The sequence below is a fragment of the Sciurus carolinensis genome, chromosome 2 (genome assembly GCF_902686445.1).
Source record: "Sciurus carolinensis chromosome 2, mSciCar1.2, whole genome shotgun sequence".
In the NCBI taxonomy this organism is placed as follows: domain Eukaryota; kingdom Metazoa; phylum Chordata; class Mammalia; order Rodentia; family Sciuridae; genus Sciurus; species Sciurus carolinensis.
In genome coordinates this window covers 193,320,508-193,326,729 of record NC_062214.1, presented here as the reverse complement: position 1 = coordinate 193,326,729, position 6,222 = coordinate 193,320,508, and the positions used below count along the sequence as shown (strand labels likewise).

General features: G+C 51.0%; 1 long non-coding RNA gene across 1 annotated transcript; it reads left to right on the top strand.

Annotated features, from left to right (window-relative positions):
- Positions 1–1,618: 1,618 nt before the first annotated feature.
- On the top strand, positions 1,619–3,647 carry LOC124978320 (uncharacterized). The gene is made up of 3 exons (XR_007107360.1): positions 1,619–1,855; positions 3,273–3,358; positions 3,480–3,647. It is a non-coding gene; the product is annotated as an uncharacterized LOC124978320 (long non-coding RNA).
- The last annotated feature ends 2,575 nt before the right edge of the window (positions 3,648–6,222 follow it).

Sequence of the window (6,222 nt, the reverse complement as noted above, 5' to 3'; positions counted from 1 at the left end):
GATCCTTCCAGTTTGTCCAGTTGTACTATTTTCTGAAAAGGTACAAAGGAAATAATGCTTCAGTAAACCCTGGTCTATTTTCAAGTTCCATAGCAGAGAAATAAATGAAGGAACAGGAATGGGGAGACCCAGCCTTTGAGAATGTCCACAGCGGGTTCTGGTTTTCCCCTGGAGGAACCCGATGGTGTGCAAAGAGCTCACCATAAACAGAGGACACAGATGGGTGTGCGCCCGTGTGGTGGCTTAGAGCAGAGGGTGTTTGATTGCTGCGATGAGCCCACTGGTGAAGTTTGTGCTCTTAGCAATCAGAGGGACTTCTTTCCTGGCCTCTCAAGTGTTTTCTGTCCTTCTTAACCTGTCTTTAAAATTAAGACGTGCACAGTTACACAGAGGCCTGGGCACCCCTGCTTGTCCTCAGCTTACAGCAAGATAATATGGTCAGAATCCCCTGCCTGAGATGCATGGGTGGCCACAGAGGAGAGGAGAGACAGGGCAGAGGCCACAAATTCCAAGAAGAGCCAGCACTGCTGTTCATGGTCGTGCTGATGATTGGCAGCTGTCCTCTAAGAGGTATGTGTGCTACTGTGAATGTTCCAGTAAAAATAACTATCGGGTGCTCACTGTATTGTGGGTCTTGCACACGTGGCCTGATGTGAACCCCAGAGCCAAACTCTGAGAGCAGAACTCTACTGGGATCTTTCGGAACAAGGAACCAAAGTGAAGGGCTTTGAAATCAGACGTCCCAAGCCACACAGCAAAATGCCATTGCAGCCTGCAGCTCTGGCCCCGGGGCTTGGAATTCTCTCCCGTCTCCCACAGAATCACCTGGAGCTGAGGGGCGGGAGAGGCTGGCTCTCAGCAGGAGCAGCAGTGGAGCACAGGGTGGCCCAAGATTCAGAAAAATAAGAAGCAGTGGAAACAGCTTCACACTGAGGATGCCAAGACAAAGCAGAGAAGGAGGTACAGGGAGAAAAACAGGAGGGCAGCCCTGAATATGAAATCTGGGCAGAGGCGCAGATAACAGCTCCGCGGTGACCTGAACAAGCAAGGAGGCAGGGGGGCTTCCAGGACAGTTCCTCAAGGGCCAGCATTCAGGACTGCTGTGTGACTGAGCCCTTCCAAGAATGCCCCCTCCTGGTGATGTTCTCAAAGGCAAGACCACAGTCACACTGGAGGTGACGACTTCAGATGCCGGGAAGATGCTCAGGCAGACATGGTCTACCAGGGTGAACATCTCTGCTCTCTCTTCTTCCTCCTCAGCCCCCAAACTAGTGCTAGGTAAATTATTTTCCTAAGATAAGATACACCCTGGTAGAGTTTGCTTCTCTTTTTTTTTTTATTAACCCTGAATAATACTCTCTATGTCATCTGTATATTTATGATAGCTCAAAGACATGGGTGTGTGGATCTAATTAAAAATGTGAAAGGGTTTAGCAGCCTGCTGCCTCCCTGCAACTCTCTGGTTGCCAAATCTTGGCAGCCGTGTTGAAACGGGGCCAACTGTTTAGTCTTCTGCTGAACGGCTGCCAGGGCGCAGAGCATTGTGGGGCGAGGAGCCGGGCCTGGAGGGGTGGTGGGAAGGCGGCTGCACGGGGCGAGGCCCGGGTCCTGCCACCCAGAGGAAACCTGAGCAGCAGCAGCAACGCTCGCTCTCTGCTGCCCGTCCCCACCGCTTGCCAGGGGCAGGTGGTGAGGCCAGTGGGGTGGGTGACGGGCCCTCCAGGTACTAGGAGGGAATTGTCCCCAGGGTATCTGCTGGCTTGCAGTTGACACGAGGCCTCTTCGGAGGAGAAACTTCTCCACTCACTCCAGCCGTCTCTGGGTGCCTTTCTGTCCGGCTCCAGGCGCCTCCACTGTAAGTCTCAACCTCCCTTCATGCCGCGTCCATTGCAGGATCTAGCAACCTTATTGTGCACACATGTCATGGGAATCCTGTGGCAATGCGGGAATCTGATCCAACAGGAGAAGAAAGAATTCATTTTCCCACACGCTTGGAACTTAGTGGATTTGCTTATGTCCCAGTTAGAGCTCCACACGCCAGCCTGATGCAAGGACCTCAGGTTGGCAGTGAGAGCGAAAGGAGGTAATTCAGAGCTTGGCATTCTCCTGAGTCACGGACAGGAGACGCGAACCTGAGACGGATCTAAGGCATGGGTTATTTTTTAGTTGCTCAAGATGTGCCAGCAAAAAACAAACTAAAGAGGAAGAAAGGATTGCCCTCTTTCCATGCACACGGGCTCTTTAGCAAAGTGAAAACTCAGCTCTAAAATGATCTTCTAAAACTCTTAGGGGATATGCTTTGGGGGCCTAGGAGAGGCAATGAAGGGAAACGTTGCCTTGAAACTTACAACCTGGGTGTTGCTGATTTTAATACATCATGGTGTATTTATTTGTGAAGAAGGAGAAGAGGAAGAAGAAGAAAAAAGAGAAGGAGGAGAAGAAGGGGAGGGGGAGGGGGAGGGGAAAGGGAGATGACGATTTTTATGAGAATTCTGATAATTGTTAGAGGGAAAGGCAAAGACCCTGTGTGGAGCCTGGCCATGACCTTCTGCAGGGCAGGGCGAGAGCGCGGAGAAAGCGCAAATGTTGACGTCATTCCCTCCGGGGGTGGGATTGGCTCTGGCGTTAGGCTCAGGCAAAGGAGCTGCCATTGTGGGCCTACGTGGCTCCATCTGTAGGGCCGGGTGCTGATGCCCTCATCCCGGGGCAGCGGGGGGTGCTCGCCATGTTTGTGGAGGGGCTCATACCCAGGGGGCCTTGACAGGCGTCTTGCAAATCCAGAGCCTAGGCCCCCCAGGACCAGGCCATTACCCCAGATAGAACTGCATCCCTGCAGACTGCTCTCAGCACAAATATGTTCTAAAACCTCTGGATGGGAGCTAATCACTGTGGAAGTCACAGCCTCTGTTCCAGGTATCAGAAGAGCACCCCCCCCAAAAAAAAAAAAAAAAAAATGAGACCCTGGGGAATGGCAGAGAATTTTCTCTTTCTTTTCAAATGACAAATTTATACATGTGAAAAGTTTAAACTGACAGGCCAAATGAGTCACAAGTAGTCACAATGTAGCTGGCCACCTTTATGAGGAAACAATAAAATGCACAAAGTCAGTGGGCTGCAGGAAGCACAGGTCACAGAGTCCCCGTGCCATTCTTTCTTACTGTCCTAAGTTGGCACGGCAGGTCCCTTGCTTTGTGGCTTAGATAATGCACAACTGGCTGTTTCCATCCCAAAGGGAGAGGCCCTTTGCTGGTAGGATCCTGTGCTTTTTCTAGGAAAATTCCACTCTGAGAGGCTGTATGGACTCTCATCCAAACACGCGGCAGGTGATCATCTAAACCACCCAGGGAAGATGCCAGAGGTAAACATCTAATTAATTAAAGAAATTCTCCCTCCCCACCCACCTTGGAAAACGCCTTGCCATGGAGAAGCGCTCACACTGGCGCGCACACTCACACACGTACTTTCAAAACTGCTTCCAGGTGACTGATCCTCAAGCTGCCCTGCCTTTGCTAATTAAAGTCTGCAAACCTTCAAGCCCATCGCCCCTGCTTGGCTGTCTGCGTGACCACAACCCCTACGCTCTTCCAAGCAACATTTGCTCCAACTTAATATTCTGGTGCTTTCGGGAACATTTAAAAATAAACCATTTTGGCACATTGTCAAAGTCTTGTCTACATTCCTTCATGACAACCACCCTAAGTGAGATTTTAAAAGCCAAGGGGTGGGGGCAGGGAAGAAAGGAGTCCCCTCCCTGCCTTTAGGGTGGCTAATTTCTGTCGGTGTCAAATGAGCACGTATTGATCCTCTTTGGCTCAGGTCCAAGTCCCTCATGGGCGCACTGGACACCCTCCGTCCACTCCTTGGATCCACCTCATCTGTTCTCTCCTTGGAGCTGGATCACCTGGATGGGTGAGGAAGAGGTTTTTGGATGCCAGGACAGTCTTTGGTCCCCAGCTGGCCATAGGAGAAAGAAGGTCTGGGCAGAGACGGGGCCTCAGGCAGGTGTTCCACCTTGTTCCTGGTCCTCGCTGGTAATCGCTGCAAAACAATCCGTCTGCTCCCTTCCTATCCACAACTTACTCTTCCTCGGTCTGTTGCTAAGAGACCAGCCTGTTGTTTACAAGATCCTCGGTGGCGTAGACTTCCATAATTTATAATTTATTATCTTAGTGTCAAAACTTGTGTTGGTTTTTATTTTATTTCACCATAGATCCAATAATTGTTAGATACAACAAAGGTCAGCGTCTGCCGGGGGTGAGGCTATGGCTCCCGGCGCGTCCCTCGCCACCCCCCCCACGTTTAGGTGCCGCCGAGGAAAATGCTATTATAAACTGAAGATGAATATCATTTTTTGTCCATTAACTGCACGCATTATATGACTGCTCAGGTCAATGGATTCCCTCAAGATTTGCTCACTATTGAAAAACATGTTTCTGTCCAGCCAAGAAGGAAATGAATTGACATGATTTCAATTATCCCAAGAAAGGCGGGGAGCCTTGCGCCCGCCGGGCACTCCAGCCCCGCACGGCCCACGTCACCGTCCTCTCCCCACAAAGCTCAGACGTCTCCCTGGCCCTCGCAACGCCTCCTGGGCATCGTAGGGCTTCCTGGACACACAAAGCCACCTGGGAGAGCGTTCTCCTCCTAAAGCCCATTCAGAGAGGAAGCGAGGACACGGCAGGAGGGGTCCTCACAGGGAGAGAGCTCAGCCGCCCCTCGCCGCTTACAGAAGAGGAGAACGGCCAGCGGCAGTGATCACCGCCAGACACCAAGCGACGTGCAGGCCCCGGAGGAACTTAGGCAAAGCTCCTGACACACCCAGGGGTCCCAGCCTCGCCCGCCCTGTGCCGACAGCAGCAGCAGGGCTCTGTGACCTTAAACAAGGCCCCTCCGACATACAGCCATAAGCGGCAGGATGGAACTCAGGCCCAGAGACTCTAGAGCACTCGCTCACACAGGAAAGAACACCAGCTCGGGCTTTGCGGTTACGACCTGTTTAAGAAGAGTCCGGCCCACGTTTGACCAAGCAGGGGAACAACGTGGGTCCCTAAATCGTATCGCCACATTATCTTTCTACGCAGTCTCCAGAATCTCTCTCAGAAACCACAGAGCATGACAAATTTCTAGGAAGGGCATTTGTTTTCCCCATCAAAGGACCTGGAAAATCCTAATGACATTTGACTGGGAATTAGGTATTTGTTATTTTCCAGAAAGCCATTATGGCAATAAGCCATACCAGAATTTTTCACCACTTAATTTTTACCCACTCCCCAGTGACTTTCATGGCTAGGACAGAATACCATAGGAGAATCTCCCAGGTCCCCTCCGGTTGGGCTTGGAAGTCTCTTTCTACTACTGTCATGGAAAGAAATGAACGAAGCAGCCAGAAAGCATGGACGTCGAAGAGGCAGCCTGGCCATTTCTCAGACCTGTTTCTTTCCTCTTGCGAGCAGAGTCTTTCCCATTCCACAACCCGGGTGAGGACAGTGACCCACAGGCACACCCTGAGCAGTAGAGCAGGGGAGGACACCCCCTAGGTTTTATTTAAGACCACCTCCCTGAAACGGGAACCGCCCCGACGGGGAAGAAGGGCCCTTCATCTTGGCAGCTGGGGTTCTGCGGGCTCATTGCTCCAGATGAAGGATCAGAAGTTCGAGGTTCGATTTCTGTCTGCCACTTGGCAGCCCTATAAACTCAAGTGGGTCTTTTCATGTTTCCGTTTGCTAGTTTATACCTTTACAAACACTGGGATGAGAATCACCATCTTCACAGGATGAGAGGATTAAAATTGAACAATGGGTGAGACACAGAAGTGGAAGGTGGGGGACTAAGCAAAAGTGATGATCTTTACTTGAGCCCCGTGGCCAGTAAAACACCTGACGCATGGTAGTCTTTCAGCAGTGTAGACTGAGCACAGAGTCTAGTCTCTCACTCAGTGGTATAGACTGGGCCCAGAGTCCACTGCACCAACAGCACTGAGTGCTGGGCATTTGGAATTGGACACCTTAGACCTTCCCTGCCTATGGGTCGGTCACGGCATATGGAGGAGGCCAAATGTGTCAAAAATTACTCAGCAGTAACCACTTCTGTGAGACCAAGATTGAGATCTAACTTTTAACTTGATAAAACTCATTTTCCTTATCTGTAAAACAGGGATATTATCACCTCAAGACTTGGAGAAGGCTATCCCGTGCCATCTGTCACTCATGAGTCACTCAGTCC